Source organism: Tiliqua scincoides, chromosome 8 (assembly GCF_035046505.1).
Source record: "Tiliqua scincoides isolate rTilSci1 chromosome 8, rTilSci1.hap2, whole genome shotgun sequence".
Classification (NCBI taxonomy): Eukaryota; Metazoa; Chordata; class Lepidosauria; order Squamata; family Scincidae; genus Tiliqua; species Tiliqua scincoides.
Window position 1 is genome coordinate 10,683,458 of NC_089828.1, and position 16,928 is coordinate 10,700,385.

The 16,928-nt window shown below is 41.3% G+C and overlaps 1 protein-coding gene across 1 annotated transcript in view; it reads right to left on the reverse strand.

Annotated features, from left to right (window-relative positions):
• EFL1 (elongation factor like GTPase 1) overlaps positions 1-16,928 on the reverse strand; it is a 65,872-nt gene that overhangs the window by 26,519 nt on the left and 22,425 nt on the right. The window lies entirely within an intron of this gene.

Sequence of the window (16,928 nt, forward strand, 5' to 3'; positions counted from 1 at the left end):
GGACTGCACCCTAATTCTTACAGGTAGACGCTATATAAGATGCAAGATCCCACTATACAGATTCTATCTATTGCCTGGTGGTGGGTGCAAAGCCATATGCCAATCGCATGCAATCAAAAAAATTTGTCTTAGCCAGGTCTCAACCCTGTAATATTAAGAAACAGAACCAAAACTGGAGTTTTATAATAGCAAATTCTACCCACTTGCTATTATACTTCTTTTCAACATGCCAATGATTTAATGCAACATGGAGTATTACAAGCCATCTTCTTTGTTATAGTAATTCACGCATCTAAATGAGATCCAATCAATAACACAGTAAAAAACCAAAAACACTACCTGTTTTGGAGTCACTGCAGTGTTGCAGTTAGATTTCCACTAAATTGGCCTGCAGAAGGGAAATTAAAAGTTCCAAAATGAATATTCTGTTTCAACTCTTTCACCATATGTGACAATACAGAAACATTCTAACACAGACTCTTATTTTAGAAATACAGCAGAGACCACAGAATCCATTACTGCTTGAATGTCGACCATAATTCATATTGTATATGAAGAGAGAGAGAGAGAGAGAGAGAGAGTGCGTGCATGCGTGAGTGAATTCATATTTTAAATTGACCCTTTAAAATCTTTAATCGAGCCGCCATAATCAGATCAATTCAAACAGTGGCAGTCTCAAGGCCATGGCTCCCCTACCAACACAGGTCTACTGCAGCATCAAAGAAGATCAACCTATGGCACCAGGAAGGAGGGCAAACAGCAGAAGAAAACAAAGACATCAGGAAGAAGTTTCAGCGACACAATGGCCCACTGCAAGATCTACAGCAAACAACGGGATTTACTTGCAAGTAAAGTGCTTGGGTTTTGCTTTACATACGTTTGTCACAAGGTCTAGATTCTGAACTGCATGGTGCCCTTTTAAACTTTGCTAATACTTTGCAGTGTTTCAGAGTCCAAGCAACTTCATGTTACTAAATATAGTTCTCCCTTCCCTGGCTTGCTCAACAGCTCACAAATTAAACAAAGCCAATGTAGTCTGACTCACGCCCATTTCCGGGCCAAACCACCCTCAAAAACATACTTTTGCCATTTCACAGACATGATGAAGAAACATGAAAAACACTATATTTAATCTTTTTAAAGTTTATATTAAAATAAAGTGTACAAAGATCTATAATGTCATAAATCACTTAACACAAAGATTAATATGCCTGAAACAGCCACTATATGAAAGAAAAACCACCATTCATTACTGTCCTAAAAACCAGTTACAAGCATTAACATCAAAGCTGTATTTTGGCTTCCAAAATATCAATATGTAGTTGCCAACTAGAAACGAACCTTACTCTGTGTTTCTACCTTCTTTCACTCTCATAATTTCCCTTGATGTAGGTTGCAGAGTTTTCTGCCACACTCTTTCCACTCCTTAATTCTAAGTATTTTGAGTTATGCCTTTGTTTTGCAATTATAGGCTTAGCAGCAATCAGCAGATTAGATATGAGAGAACACTGCAGGTCTGACACACATTCATTTAAACTGCTAGGACTTGGTAAAGCTTAAAGCCTACCAAGTAAAGTTTACCAGGTAAACCAAAGCTTGTGATTCTTTTATCATCCCCCCTCTCCCAAATGTACAACTGGGTATTCCCACTGTATATGAAAAAACCTATTGGGTTGTATCCTAAGTTGAGTTAGTCATGACCAACTCTGTTTACATCGCAAGCCTACACATGCCTATTGAAAAAGAAGCTCCACTGAGTTCAATGGAAGTGTGTATAGGATTGCAGTCTAAGAATACAAACCTCTGACAATTACATCTCACCAACTATTATAGTCAGCCCTTGTTATGTGTGTGGGATCCATTCCAAAAACCATGGATAATGAAATCCCCATCAAAAAACCGCGGCCCCTTTAAATACATTTAAAGGAGTAAAAAATGTGAAAAGGCTTTTTTTGTCTTAACATGGCAAGCTGGAGGGCTGCAGGATGGTCTATGGTCTGAAAGCCATTCCTGGCTTGCACCCTTGGTGGAGGAGCCCGCTCCCTTAGCCCTGCGTTGCCTCAGAATGTATTCCCAAATCCACTGATCCAAAATCTGAGGATGAAAAGGACAGACCTGTATAGCTCCTTGAACAAACTGGTTCTGTTCAATTTTTTCTGGGTGGGGGTGGGGTCCAAATGTAAATAGTCCAAATGCTTATATATCTTATTTCTTAAACCAATACAAACAGACTTTTGCAGCTTCTGTTGTGAACAATTTCATTACATTCCATATTTGACAAGGCTTTTCCATCAATGTTTAATACTACTTCCTACAAGCTGATCTTTCAGTATTATTTTTTTTTTCTCCTTTATTAGGAGAAAAATACACATTTCAGTATTATAAAATGATAATACTGACTACAGGGATTTTGAACACTTAAGCTATAATCCTGTACAACACTTCCCAGGGAATAAGGCTCACTGAAGTTAATGAAACTTACTTCTGGAAAATGCAATGAGTTGTATCAGTCATCACTAAGTTCCACTGAAATAAAGGAGACCTAGTCATAATTAACTTCCTGAGTCATGACTAGGCTTAGGATACAGTCCAGTGAAAGTGCTTTGAAGTCTAATATTTGAACACAAAATTTAATAAAAACCCATTTTGTTCTTGCATTTCTTTCTAATATGCACAGGTAAGGGAGACAAGGGAGAGAAGAAAGCACAGAAACTTAATACATAGCTATTATAGTAAAAATGACAGTTTGGTTGTGATGGCTAGAGCAGACCTAAATTGGGAAATAGATAACTACTCTTGTTTAGTAATCCAACTTGGATAAAATGCCAACAGTAAATCATACAAAAACTATAGTCCACTGTAGTTCTTTGAGCATGAGTCAATGTAAAATACAGATACTGATATACATACCAGTTGAAAAAGCCTTAAAAGAGTGGCATCAATAGTAATAAATCAGTAGTTTACTTTTGTTACATAGTATTCAATGGCAATACCTACTCAGCAGAATATCTTATGTTTAATCAAACAGTGCTGTTTTTTAAGGTTTAATTGGTTAATTTTGAGTCTTCTATGGCCTGGGTTAAGCACACACAAAATTTGATTTTTTCAAAAACAAAATGCTTTAAAACTCTAGATGAAAAAGAAAACCCTAAGATGAGAAGTGACTGAAGCCTGCTTACTGCAATCTTGTTGCCTGCTACGTTTGATGTATTGCCCTGAGTTGCTCTCCAACTCTCTGATCAAAGTCAGACTATGCCCTGGGGAGGCAGGAATCAGCCACATCATGCCACTGAAATGCTTGTGGCAACCGTGCTCAGGCCAAAGAGGATGACAGCTTTTCAAAACACGGCCTTTGCCAACTGTTTCCTTTAAATGGTGTGATTTGGCCAAAACCACTTCATCTCTGAGGTCATGTCAGCTTTTGGGACCTAGGTTCACAAGGAAAACTAAGTGCCATGCAGTCTGCGGATTTTTAGACGCTGTGCTTCTGCTTGCTTATTTTAAAGGTTGACATGATTAAAAGGAAGCAAGAGTCTGAAGGTTAAAGACAAAGGCACATACCCACATGTTTCCAAGAAACTCAGCAGAATCCTTGATGCAACATGGGACCAGCGCAGACATAAAATTGCCTGATCAATTAACCACATTTAAGAGATTGAGAGCGCCCCATGGGCTTGCATGAACATTTTCACTCCCTTTTTGGTGTTACATTTGCATCAAGGTTATTACTAACAATGGAGAGTTTAAACCAGGATTTGAACCTGGTCCACAAAACCTGGTTAAATGGGTAGCCACACTGAGTGTTACCCTTGTTGCAGATGGTACACTTCACCACTCTCAACACTGGGAAGGGAAAAGGGATGGGATTTATCATTATTTCTTTGAGGAGCTCAAGATGGTATACATGGGATACTCCCTTTTTATCCTAACTGCCCTATGAGGTAGGCTAGACTGAAATATTCAGCAATACTGAACACAAGAGACCTGCAACAAAGTGTTACATCTCCCCAATCCTAACAGCCCACCTCCAACAACTCAAGCAGGTCATTTTTCTTTCCTGCACTGGTTTGCCTTCTGGATGTTCAGTTCTCATCAGTCTCGGATTTGTTTGTTTGAAGTGTACGTAGTGGAACACATTTGGCGATTCAAGGATCCTTCCTATCCGATGTCCAACCTGCAACAGATGCTTGACTGGCAACCTCCAAGATTCAACCTGTGCACCACCATTCAGTTATGGGCAAAGGAGAGAGCTGCAGGGACCACACCACACCAGTGAAGAAGACTCTCTTCCCCAGTAGGCCAGAGTGAGTCAAGTGATATATCCCAACTCCTATACAAGGGTTCTGGGTCAAACCTACCCACTGGTCTGCACAACTATGAAATCTTACTGTCTAGAAACCACCTCTACTTTCTGAGCTCTCAACTTCACAGGAATCAGGTCGGAAATTCTTTCAGTAAAGTTCCAGAAGCAGTTATCATTTTTGGCAAAAAGAGGTTTGTAGTCTTCTTATGAAGAATCTCAGTGCAGTTCAGCTCTATCCTATAAACCAGTGTTTCTCAAATTGTGAGTCAGGACCCACTAGATGGGTCGCGAGCCAATTTCAGGTGGGTCCCCATTCATTTCAATATTTTATTTTTAATATATTAGACTTGATGCAATCATGGTATGTGACTGCATTTGGGGAAACGTTACAGATCTTTGTTTTTAACAAGCTATTATGTATATTCTTTTAACAATGATAGTAAATGGGACTTACCCCTGGGTAAGTGTAAGTAGGTTTGTAGCCTGGGATTGTTAAAAATTTTCCTGCTTGATGATGTCACTTCCAGTCATGACATCACTTCCGGTGGGTCCTGACAGATTCTCATTTTAAAAAGTGGGTCCCGGCGTTAAATGTGTGAGAACCACTGCTATAGACAAAGACGTGGACGTGGACAAAGACGAGTTGGATGATGTGACCCCAAGTTGCGAAAACACACGTTTTTTGCTACTCGTACAGAATTGACTCACACGTGTGAAAAACCTGGGTACTGACTCAGGGGTTATATCCCCAAAATGAAAAGACTTGAATAGACTTGAGTTAAGACTCGCTTTTGTATGTGCTTGCTCTTTTTTTCTGCCGCTTCCATAACTTGATGTGTTTCTTGAAAAGACTCAAACTTAAGTCAAAATGACTTGGCTCTGGACGAGTCACAATGGCCACAGTTATGAACTGGGGATGACTTGAGTCAAGGGGAGGCGGAGACTCAGGACATGACTCGAGGAAATGGCTCCTGCACATCCCTGCTTATAGATATCAAGAAGTTCAGCGTTATAGGAACTGCTTGCTCCAAATGGTAATGTTATGGTATATTAATGTTAAAAGCATCAGGTGTTGCAAAATGTCAGAAGTAATAAATTTGCTGCAACATTTTAGAGGTTTAAGAACAGATTGTTTTGAGTCTCCAAGGCCTTGCTGTGGTAGCTAGAGGAAAAAGTGGTGACAAATTAACATCTCCAATCCATAACCAAGTAGCAATGTCACTTGAGCAAGAGAGAAGAGCCTTCAGTAATGATGCTTAAAAAAATCAGATTATTAGGTTTAAACAGAATCAGATTATAGCTTGCTAGTCATTTTGTTGAATGCTGCTGGCATATTCCGATTAGTAATATGTAAAATGTAAATATGTAAATACATATGTAAAATATGTAATTAGTAAAATTAGTAGGTTTACCCAAAGGCTGAATGTTAGGCCTGTTAGCTAAACAATTTCTAGAACCGGCAGTGGTTGTACTTGGGAGGATTTTAAGACTGGCAGTATTTTATTTTTTTGAACACATTTTTCTAAGCAAAACTTCTGGAGCAAACATCAATGAAACAGATGTGAAAAATGATTTTAAAAAATTGTCTGAAGTTGAATCAACTTCTACTCCCATCAAACTTCCTCAGATTTTAGTTCTTTAATTCATCCCTGAATCTGAGTCAAGAAATTGGCAGCATTTTGCAGGAAAGGTTTAAAAACAACAACAACATGGGGGGAGAATCTAACCTACAGTTCAATCCTATGCATCAATGTATGCTGTCCCCCTCATTGATGCAGCCATGTCAACGCAGCACATGCTGCATCCTATGGGAGGGTAGTCAGGGAGGGAACTTTTGTTCCCTTACCTTGGAACAGCCATTTTGCCGGCACAGGTCCTAGGAAAGTAAGGGAACGGGAACAGAGCTAGGATCCTGGCATACGCTGGGGCAGCTAGGATTCCTCTAGTCCCTATACTGCCTCTCACACGGACAGACACTCTCCCCTTTCCCCACTTTCCATCCATTTCACTGCCAACTTGCTAGCAGAGGGTGGCTCCTCTTTTGGTGCATTGGGAGCCCTCTCATGCATAACACCACAGCAGCACATCTGCTAGAAAAATCCTTTAGTTAGGATTGAGCCCTTAATATCTTTATTTGTGGCACAGATGTCTAGTACCAGTACTCTGGAAGGAAGCACAAATTATTTGACAACTCTCCGTTGCTGCTTCCAGGTCTTGCATTAAAGGACATGAATTCTTACACATGCATCTACAAAGACTTCTCCCAATGCAACAGGGCACATATTACAGTACAAGAATCATAGCGATTAAGGATGATAGATGCTGTGGCACAAACTCTTGCAGGTCACAGATAGCTCGCAAGAGAAGTTTTGCACAGAGTCTTACACAAATGGAACAACTCTGGATTCATCAGTTACTTTTCTCACATAGCATTCTTCCCCCACATCAGACACAGTCCTCCCCTAATTGGAAGAGGCCTCCTGCTAGTGGAATGGCACCCAGAAGCTTTCATGTATTTTCAGATAGTAACACACCTTCTATTGAGTCAGATCATCAGTCCATCGAGCTCACTACTGTTGACATTGAGTGGCAGTGGCTTCCTAGGGCTCCAGTCAAAAAATTTATCTCTGCTGTACCTGGAGATGTCAGGGATTGAACCTGGGATCTTCTGCATGCAAAGCAGTGCAATGTGCTGAGATATAGCTGAAATATGCAACTGTACTGGCAATAGTAATTTCCTACCACAACCACAGAAAACAGCACAAATCAACTACAAGGGCTGCTTGCACTGCTGCAAGCAAACAAAGAGCAATGCATTGAACTGCATAAAGACCACAGCCCAAAGATGCAAGGAACAAAGGCTCCAATACCAGCCACTGAAAAAGAGCCAAGGTAAAATTCAGTCATGTAATTTGGTATTTCTCTTTGGCAGCTTGAATAGATTACAGTCAACTTGAGGTTACCAACTAGAAAATGAGAGATAGAGAGAGAAGAGTGGGTTGGGCTGACAGCAAACACAGATGCAGGATGTTCAACAGCAGCAAAGCAATTATAACCCTTTAAGCCTGGTGATGCTCGCAACACAACCACACTGTTTAATTCATTTCTCTCTCCATTCCATAACCAACTGCTAAACAAAAGAATTTCCCCTTTTAACAGAATCACAGACAAAACATCATCGCCTCCCTTTGTTCCCCGTAGTGCTCTCTTCTTTGTACTGTGAATCATTGAGAAAGGCCGCCCTCCTGTGTTAGTGAGCTCCACAGAACGAAACGGCTTCAAGCTGGCTACTCTCTATAAATCAAAACTACCAATTCAGAAAGCACAGAATTAGCCCACCAAATGTTTGCACAAAAATAAAAAAGCTGCTGTGGCAAAGAACATTGTTCCTGGGCATAGAAGCAGCGCGCACTGATTGGCACTGATTGGGCAAAGCCATTTGAAAATGGCATTTGTGCTTCCAGCTGCTCTTTCCACAAAGCAGGGACTACTTATTAAAGGCTCCCTAATCGTCAGAAGAAAAACCCAAAGAGATTTGGGTTGGTGAGGCTGCATGTGACGAATTTAAGCAGCACTACTGTATGTTCAAGTGTTAAACGGCACCTTCTACGGCACACACCACCAGCTTACTTTTACAAAACAAGAACAAAGGCAGAATGGCAAGGGGCACTCTAATCACAATTCAGGGCTACATCAGATCTACCTGTGTTTGCAGCCTTTTATTCCTGGACGTCAGTGTGGTTTCAGTGACAAATTATCAAATGTTTACACTGGCGTGTCAGCCTGTGTTACCTTCTTAGTGTCCTTGCAGCAGGCCGTCCAAAGCAATCATGGCACAACTACTAATCTCATGGCACAGTCTAATCTCTGGGGCTGCCAAGAAAGAGGACAAAAAGTCTGGCACAAAGATGATGGCTAAGTTCCAAAGGACCATGAAATGAGTCCTGTAAACCAGTGTTTCTCAAACTTTTAGGGAGATTTACTCCCGAAGTTAAGTTTTGCAGGGGACGGACAAGAGCAGCGATGTGATCCCCAGGATCATGTTGCTAAGAGGGGCAAGGGGGCATTTTTTCTCACAGTGCTACAGGACATTGCAGGAGATGCAGGGAGCCCCGCGCAGTCCCCAAGGGCTCCCCAAGGCTTGTAACGTTCAAAACAAGCAAACGCAAAGCACCTCTCGGAAACCAGAAGTGCTTTGCGCTCACTTTTTAAAAAAATTCCAAGTGTCCCTGGATTACATGGTAAGCTGCTTCCGATATGGAAAGTGGCAGTTTGGGATATGGTCTGAAAGTTGCATTTGTCACAAATCTCACTGGCCACTTGAAGGCGCTTAGACATGCCTAAGATATCTCCATGGATACTAGCCACTGTAAAAGGTCAAGATTCCTAGTAGTCCAGTTATAAGTTAATCAAATTTATGTATGTAAAGTGAACAGTCCATTCTTTTCTCTGGGAGATCTGGCAGTCTTGGGAAGGGTCTACTGCTCAACCTAGAACACCTGCTTAGCATACAGGAAGTTGCAGATGCAATCCAGGCATCTCCAGGTTAAAACATCTTGAGATTTTTGCTTGTCAATGTAGACAGTATTGGGTTGGATATACCAATGATCAGACTCTCTAGAAACAGGCCACGATTCCACAGCAGCCCATAAGAAGCCAAATATGTAGAAACAGGTACAGAATTCAACCTCCTGATGACCTCCGTTTCAACCAGTTTTTTAAAAAGCCAGTTTCTGTCCTCATGGATGAAGTGATATTCCGGAGAGCGTGTTGGGGAAATGTCACCAACACCTCAGAAGCCAAAGAGGTGTCTGAAGGTCACCTTCCACGGTTTGGATTTTTTTATCTTAGCAAAAAGGATCCCAGTGCCACCTACAACTATGGAAGTGGCTTCAGGTTTTGTGGTCACCTACCCAGCAAAAGCCAGCAGTTATTGTTGAGAACTGGAAGAACTCCAAGTCACTTTTGAGGATGAACATTTATGTCAAAGTGCTTCAACAAAATAGCAACAGCAAAATAAGTTTTAAATGAACTAATCTGACTCCATGAAAAAAAAAGGAAAGGAAAAAATATGTTCTGGGCCAAACTGCTTTCAACAAGTAGATGCACAAAGCAGTTTCCTGTTTTTTCCATCTGGCAAGCACTGACTTACTCAACCCCTGAGTCTATGAGTTCAATTCATTTTCTCAAATATCATTCATTTACATTTTTGCTGTCACCTAGAGGATAAATTAGTGTCTTATTTTTTATTCTCAAACATAAAAGTATCAAAACAAACCGTTGCAACACTCATGCCTTCCTGTATTTCTACTTTGTTTTCCTGCCTTGCCAAAAGAGAAACAGTTTCTCATATTAGTCAGCTCTCTCTATTGCCTTCTCTTTCCCCATCTCTAAAGAGAACATCCAGTATTTTGGAACTCTGAACCTTGTAAGACGGTATCCATTTGTGACATAGTCTTCACGCTTGGCTGGAACATTTTGAGACACTGTGCTATAATAGGGAGAATGCTAGAAACTACTAGAAAAGGTGCTATGATGGGAAGGATGCAGCTCCCATCAATTTGAGATTGTTTTTATTGTATTCTTAATAATTTTAACAGGATTTTTTGGGAACCTGTACATTACTTTGGTATCTCTTTACAAGGAGGGTTTAGAACCTTTCATGAAAAGGTAAAATGTGACAGAATCAACACTAAACGGTCCAACATTTAGGTGCCTCTTCATATTCCAGGCACCCAAAAAGCTGACCCAACTTATGGTGTTTCTCAAATGCTTCACTACCGAAGTAGCTATTTTAGTGGGTTTTTCTGAATACTTGGCCATGGTAAGCATTCCAATTCATGGTAAGCTCTTCTCAATTCAAAGAGAAGAGAAAGAAGGCAGAGAGGGAGGGTTGAGGAACACCAAGTAAGAGATACATAGTTGGGTAATCAGAGGGCATGCAGCAGCCACTGGATGGAGAAACACAAAAGAAACGCACATGAGTTCAAAGGGGGCAGGGCTTGCAAACTTATATGCAGGTGAATCCCTGCAGTCCTAGACAACACCACTATGGTCACATTAAAGCAGTGGTTCCCAACCTTTTGTCGGATGCCACCCCCTTAAGGTGGGTAGTTACCCAACAAGGAACCTGTAGATGCTGGTAGTATGGCAGTTCCGGATTCTTGCTGCCTCTACCATGAAACACTGGTAAGTAAAAAAAACCCTTTTACTTACCTGTGTGCAGCAGTGGCAAGAACCCAGAAGTGCCATAGTACCAGTACAGTGCAATGCTACAAGTCTCTGGTTGGGTTGCTACTTGCCAAGGGGGTAGCATCCCGAGCACAAACACGCATGCCTGCCCTGGGAGGTTGTGACCCCCCAGGTTGGGAAACATTGCACATTCTGATTCATGAAGGTGTTCACATAGAACTTCTTCAAAACTTGCGAACTTCTAAGAGGCAGCAAGGAAGTAATGTAATTAAACTACAAATCAGCACAGCACCAACTTCCATGAATAAGCAGCACATTTATAAATAATGCTGCAGCCTGCAAGGATGGTCACAATGAGGCTTATTCTTAACACCCTAATAAGGAATGCAAATTTGAGTCTGAATCAAAATGAGTGTTTTATGTCTCAAGAACACTCTCTCATCCCAGCCCGCTATCTTCATTAAGCATTATGCCAACTTTTCCTAGATGTACTTAAATGTACTTAAATTGATTTATTTTGATTGCTACGTTTGGGAAAACTTTTGAAAAAACTGGTGATTCTGGCAGCAACTGGTGGGAAAAGGGCAAAGGATACAGCAAATCAGGGAGTAGATACGTAACAGGGCAGGGGTACAGAACCAGACAAGACAGTAGTATGTGAAAAGGAAAGGACTTGTCAGCCCATCCCTCTGACTAATGCAAGGTCTGAGAAACCCTTCAACAGGCATCTGCACATTTTCAGGTTTTTTTTCCGCAAGCCTTAAGATCCAAGAATTTTCTTTCCTTCCTCATTTTTAAAATAAAAAAAATCAGTTTCCCAAGGTTCCATCACATTCTAATGTGACTGAGGGCGCAACCCTAACCTCTTATGCCAGTGCTTCCCAGCACTGGCATAGCGGTGCCAATGGGACATGTGCTGCAAACTCCAGTTGGGTGTCACTCACAGAGGCCTCCTCAAAGTAAGGGAGTGTTTGTTCCCTTACCTCAGAGCTGCATTGCCCTTATGTCAGTGCTGGAAAGCACTGACATAAGGGGTTAGGATTGTGCCCTGAGAAACAGAACCCAGGAAAGGGCTATGGTGATAGGCACAGAGGATTGTCAGTATCTAGGAAAATCATTCACTCCTATGGGAAAGCAACTCCAGTTATTCAGCTATTATTCAGTAGGCTCCTGGGGAACTTTTTTGTTAGGAAGGGGAAGGTTCTAGCTCAGTGGTTCCCAAACTGGTGGGTCGTGACCCAAAACTGGTAGGTCGCCTGAGTCCTAGGTGGCCCAGAAGGGATGTGGGAAGCCCTCCTCAGGGCTCCCCATGCCTGCAAAAGTGTTTAAAAAAAAATGAAGAAAGGGTACCTCTGGTTTCGTCGCAAAAAGCGGAAGTGCCCTTTTTTCTTTTTCTTCTTTTAACACTTTTGCAGGTATGAGGAGCCCTGCGGAGAGCTCCCTGTCCCCCCCCCCCCCGACTCCCAGGACTGTAGCAGTGGTTGCAGGTAAGTAGAAAACCCCTTCCTTCCCTGGCAGCAGTGCAATCCTGAGGATTGCACTGCTGCCTTCCAACCAATCCCGCAACAACACACACAACTCCCTTGCAGGAGGTTTGGGAAGCACTCTTCTAGCTTTTTTAGAGGCAGCACTGGCTCATTAGATCACATGCAATGAGGCCAGCCTTGAAGACAGTGTGGAGGCTTCAGCTGATGCAAAATGCATCTGCCAGGTTGCTAACAAGGGCAGCTTACAGAGAGGCATGCATCAACTCTGCTGTGCTGCTTCAGGGTACCAAAGGATGGCCTTCTTCCATACGCACCTCTCTGTACACTCAGATCATCATCTGAAGTTCTCTTTTAAGTACTTGGTTTATCAGAAGTTTGACGGGTCTTTTCAATGGTGGTGCTGGTTCTTTAGAATGCCCTTCCTCAACAAGCCAGGCTGGCACCAACATTGCATGTCTTTAGGTGCATTTTAAAAATATGACTCTTTGAGAAGTCCTTTGAGAGTGGCCAAGATTGGAATCCTAAGATTTCAACTTTACACCTGATCTTAATTTTATGTGACTCATTTGTTGCTGCTTGGTTACTGTTTTTGATAATTCATGAGGATTTTATTGCTATTGTATTATTGATAGTATTTGGAAATCACCCACCGCTATTGGATTCTATAGAAGGGCAGTATACAAGGTTTCAAAATGAAGAAATTAAATAAAACTCTCTCAAGTACAGCAATTTCCAACCAGTGAGCCATGCCACATTGGTGTACAGAGAATGGTCTGCAGATGTGCTGTGGGAGTTTGGGGGAGGGTTGTTTATTAGCAGGGCCACTGGATGTGAGCCCTCCACTGGCAGTGCAGTGTGCCTTGCCAATTATCAAAAAACTGATGGTGTCCCCTGGAAGTTTTAGTGCCTTGTCAGTGTGCCATGAGATGAAAAGGGTTAAAAACTGCTTCTCTAAAATTACATCCATAAACAACAAACACATAAATTAAGCAAAGATCCCTATAGAAATCAAACTTTGTATGGAATCGAGATTCCTGACAGTGTGGAATGTATGTGGGCAGACAGAAGCAAAAAAATGCTGAGCAACAAATCTGAAAGTCCCCCCCCCCCCCAACGATTCAATTGTTATCTCTGCCATGAACTCACTGGGTGGCTTTAAGCAGGCAGCTCTCAGTCTCAAACTCTTCTCCTACCACCTGCCAACCTGCAGCATTGAAAGTATTTATATTCATAGCTTTTCTGTACAAATCAGTATGTGCCTAAAGTGACTTAACGGGCAGTTTAAACAAACAAAAGGCAACATAAAAAGTAAAAGAAAAACTATAGAAATAGTATTCCTTAATTTTACTCAAGATATAAGGTTGTCTGGTGAAACGTATTTAATAGAATTAAACAAAAAACACAACTAGGGACAAAACACTATTCTAAAAAGGTGAATTTTCAGCAGCTGTCAGAATGATGAGAGAGGGGGAGCTTTCTTGATCTCTACCAGTAAGGAATTCTGCATGGTGTCTCTCTAATCACTTATGGTCAAATTTGTGCCAGTGTTGAAATGTGAAAAAAGGTCCCCTCCAGCAAACCTTAAGTGATGGGCTGTTTCATATGGGAGAGGCAATCCTTTTCAGGACCCTGTTCCAAAACCATTTAGGGCTTTCAAGGCAAAGTCCAGCACCACAACTAGCACCTGGAAACAGACTGCTATCCAGAGTTAACTGAAGCTGGTAGCACCAGTTACACAAGAAAAGAGGGTATTTTCTGGAAAATGAAGACTTTCTATGTAGAAACACCACTGAGAAATTGTAATGTGCCTTGAGAAGAATTCACATTTGTAACTACTTTGGATCCCTTGGCTTTGAAAACAATAGTGAACCCTTGCAACATGGGAAAGCACAATGAAAAACAAATGTGTTTTATTCAATGCCTGATACCAAATCAACATTAAGCTCCCCAAAGTTCATTGGTTTTCTTGATTTCTCTTGAAAATTCACCATATACAGATGGTTTAAGTTTAGAAGACTCCATTTAATCCTCACATGTACCTCAGGGCAGAGATATTTGGCATCCCTCTCTGAAACAAGAACTAGCAAATGCCATGCACTTGGCTTTTTCAATGGCCTAATTTCCCATTAAAAAATAGTTACAATTAAGTTAAGGAGATATTAAGCTGTGCTGTCCCAGAGATGGTTCACGCATTCACAGATCAGCACCATGCTATGCATTCAAGCCATCTATGTTCATGCGCATGGTTATGAGGAGAACAACGTGTGAACCAGCCCATTCACGAACACTGATCTGGCAAGTTGGCAGCCACTTTCCCCAATAACCATACTTGAACCAGGTCAAAGAATTGCTCTTGCATTACCATATATTAGCACCACCTTAACCTTTTGTTATTTTTCTGCACATCCTACCAACTTCTACCTGACTCTTACTTGGAGCTTGTCCTAGGTTCATAGGAACAAAAAACTGAATAGGAAAACCCTTAGAGCAGTGGTTCTCAAACTTTTTGGGAGCTTTACTCCCGAAGGAAGTCTTTGCAAGGGAGGGGTGAGGCAGCAACACAATTCCCAGGATCGCGTTGCTAAGGGGCCCCCGAGGGGGTGCTTTTACTAAGGGGGTGCCCGAGGGGGGCAAGCAACAGGGGGTGCCGGGAGCCCAGTGCAGCCCTCCACAGGGCTCCCCGATGCTTGGAATCTTCAGAAATAGCAAGCGCAATCCACCTCCTGGCTGCATTCACAACCCAGAAGTGGTTTGTGGTTACTATTTCTGAAGATTCCTAGCCTCAGGGAGCTCTGCAGAGGACTACATGAGGCTCCATGTACCTCCTGCTGCTTGCCATAACACACAGTAAGTAAAAATATGCCCCCTTAGCAACGTGATCCTGGGGTTCGTGTCGCTGCCTCCCCCCACCTCTTAAAGCGACAGGGAAGGGTTACACGAACTGGTGGATCACGACCCACCAGTTTGAGAACCACTGCCTTAGAGAATCAGTTTGAAAATTAGTAGGAAAAAAAATACTATCTCTATTAGACACCCCGATGCAAAACTGCCCAGTGAGCTTCCAAGATCTTATGGAATGTTGAGGACACAAAGCGATTGAGATACAGAACTGATCAGTGGAAAAAAGCCTAAAGGGCAAAGAGAGTGGGGATTGGTCTGCTTAAGCCCCCAAAGTATCCTACACAGACAGGAACTAGGATTGGGGAGGATGAATACCAAGATGTTAAGAGCTCCCTACAGAGAAGTTTCAAGAAGTGGGTATCCCTTGCGGATACAGAGGCCCCACCTGCACAGCATTTTTTTTTCAACTGATAACATCTGGGACACAGGAATAAAGGACCATTGTAAATGGACCACATCTCCTTATTGTAACTGTTACATCAACTTCAAGGAGTTACAGTGGCATTAAGTGAGAGTTTTGGATCATTTATCCTCCCAGGAATACTTATATACAGAGCTTCATTTTTTCTATATTCACATTAATTGAGGGTCTAACAGACCCAAATGCCCTTTTAATGAAATTCTAGCATTTAAAAAGGGAAAAGAATAACATACCAGAGAAGAATTAACTCTATTATAGGAGGACAGATTAAACATGAAGTAGTAAATATTGGGGGGCGGGGGCATTTTTACATGTTTCATACTCCTTTGGGTTAGTTATAACCCCAAAATGCATAGGAGATTAAGTCAGACTTCAATCTTAAAAGCATTTCCATATTGGAGTCTCAAGCAGGAAGATTTTTTCGCCATTCATCCATTTTTACAACCTAAAATTCCAGCTCTAATATGGACAGTAAAAAAAGTGGATCTCCACATAATTGGAAAGGGCCAACAAATTTAAAAGGATAAACATGCTCCGCTTGATCATTCATTGCTGCATCATACAACTTCCATAGTCCTATGAGTAAGAAATATTATAGTAGGTAAACTATAATCAAGATTCTCTTAGAAATTATATTTTAAATTGGAACTTGTTTTAAGAGAATCTTGATTATAGTTTAAGTTTACCTAATTGTTGGAAATTATATTCTAAATAGGAACTTGTTTTAACAATTCAAAGGCAGTATCAGCTACTAAACATAGGAGGAATTAGGACACAAGTTATAGAGGGACAAAAAGTGTGGCCAAATGCCTAATCAGAACCAGTGTTGATAAAATAGAGTTGAGGTTACATTTATCATGTTTCCAACCCTGGCTAAAAAAAATGAATATCACATAGCTTCTGACACAGTATTTTAGAATTAGGCGAGTTAAAGACATCTGGAGGAGATTTTAAGTTTCCACAGTAAACAAAGATTTAGACTCCCACATTGGTTAAGAGGAGTTAAAACATCCACGTCTGAAGATACAGTATTAATGTGGATCTTGGAAAAACGACAGTATGTCAAAAACGTTTGTCAAGAACTTTGATCCACCTGAATGCTCTACTTTCAACATGTGCACTAAAAACCTAATCATAAGGTCAGAATGCTCTTATCCCTCTGTGGTTAGTGCCTGCATAGTTGCAATGCAGATTCTCTTCATGTGGAGGTGCATTTAAACACATGTGAATTCTAGGTAAATGAATTATACTTCAACATCATGCATTACATCACATAAAGAAGTCACAAGATTACCAAGACCAAACAAAAGTACCCTTAAAACACATGAATGACAATCATCATCTTCTGGATCTCATACTGAAATCTATTTTTGAAGCTTGGGGGAATCAAAAGAATAGACTTGGGCAGCAATCCTGCTGAGAAGAGCACTGAACTGAGAAGAATGGCCATGAACCATACAAAACTGTAATATCACACCAAACCATTCATCTGTCTAAGTCAGTATTGTCTTCTCTGATTGGCAGAGGTTCTCCAGGTCCATGGGGAAAATCACAGATCTTACCCCATTTTTGGACACATCTACCCCCCTCCCCGCAAGGTTTCTGTGATCCCATTATAAAAGAG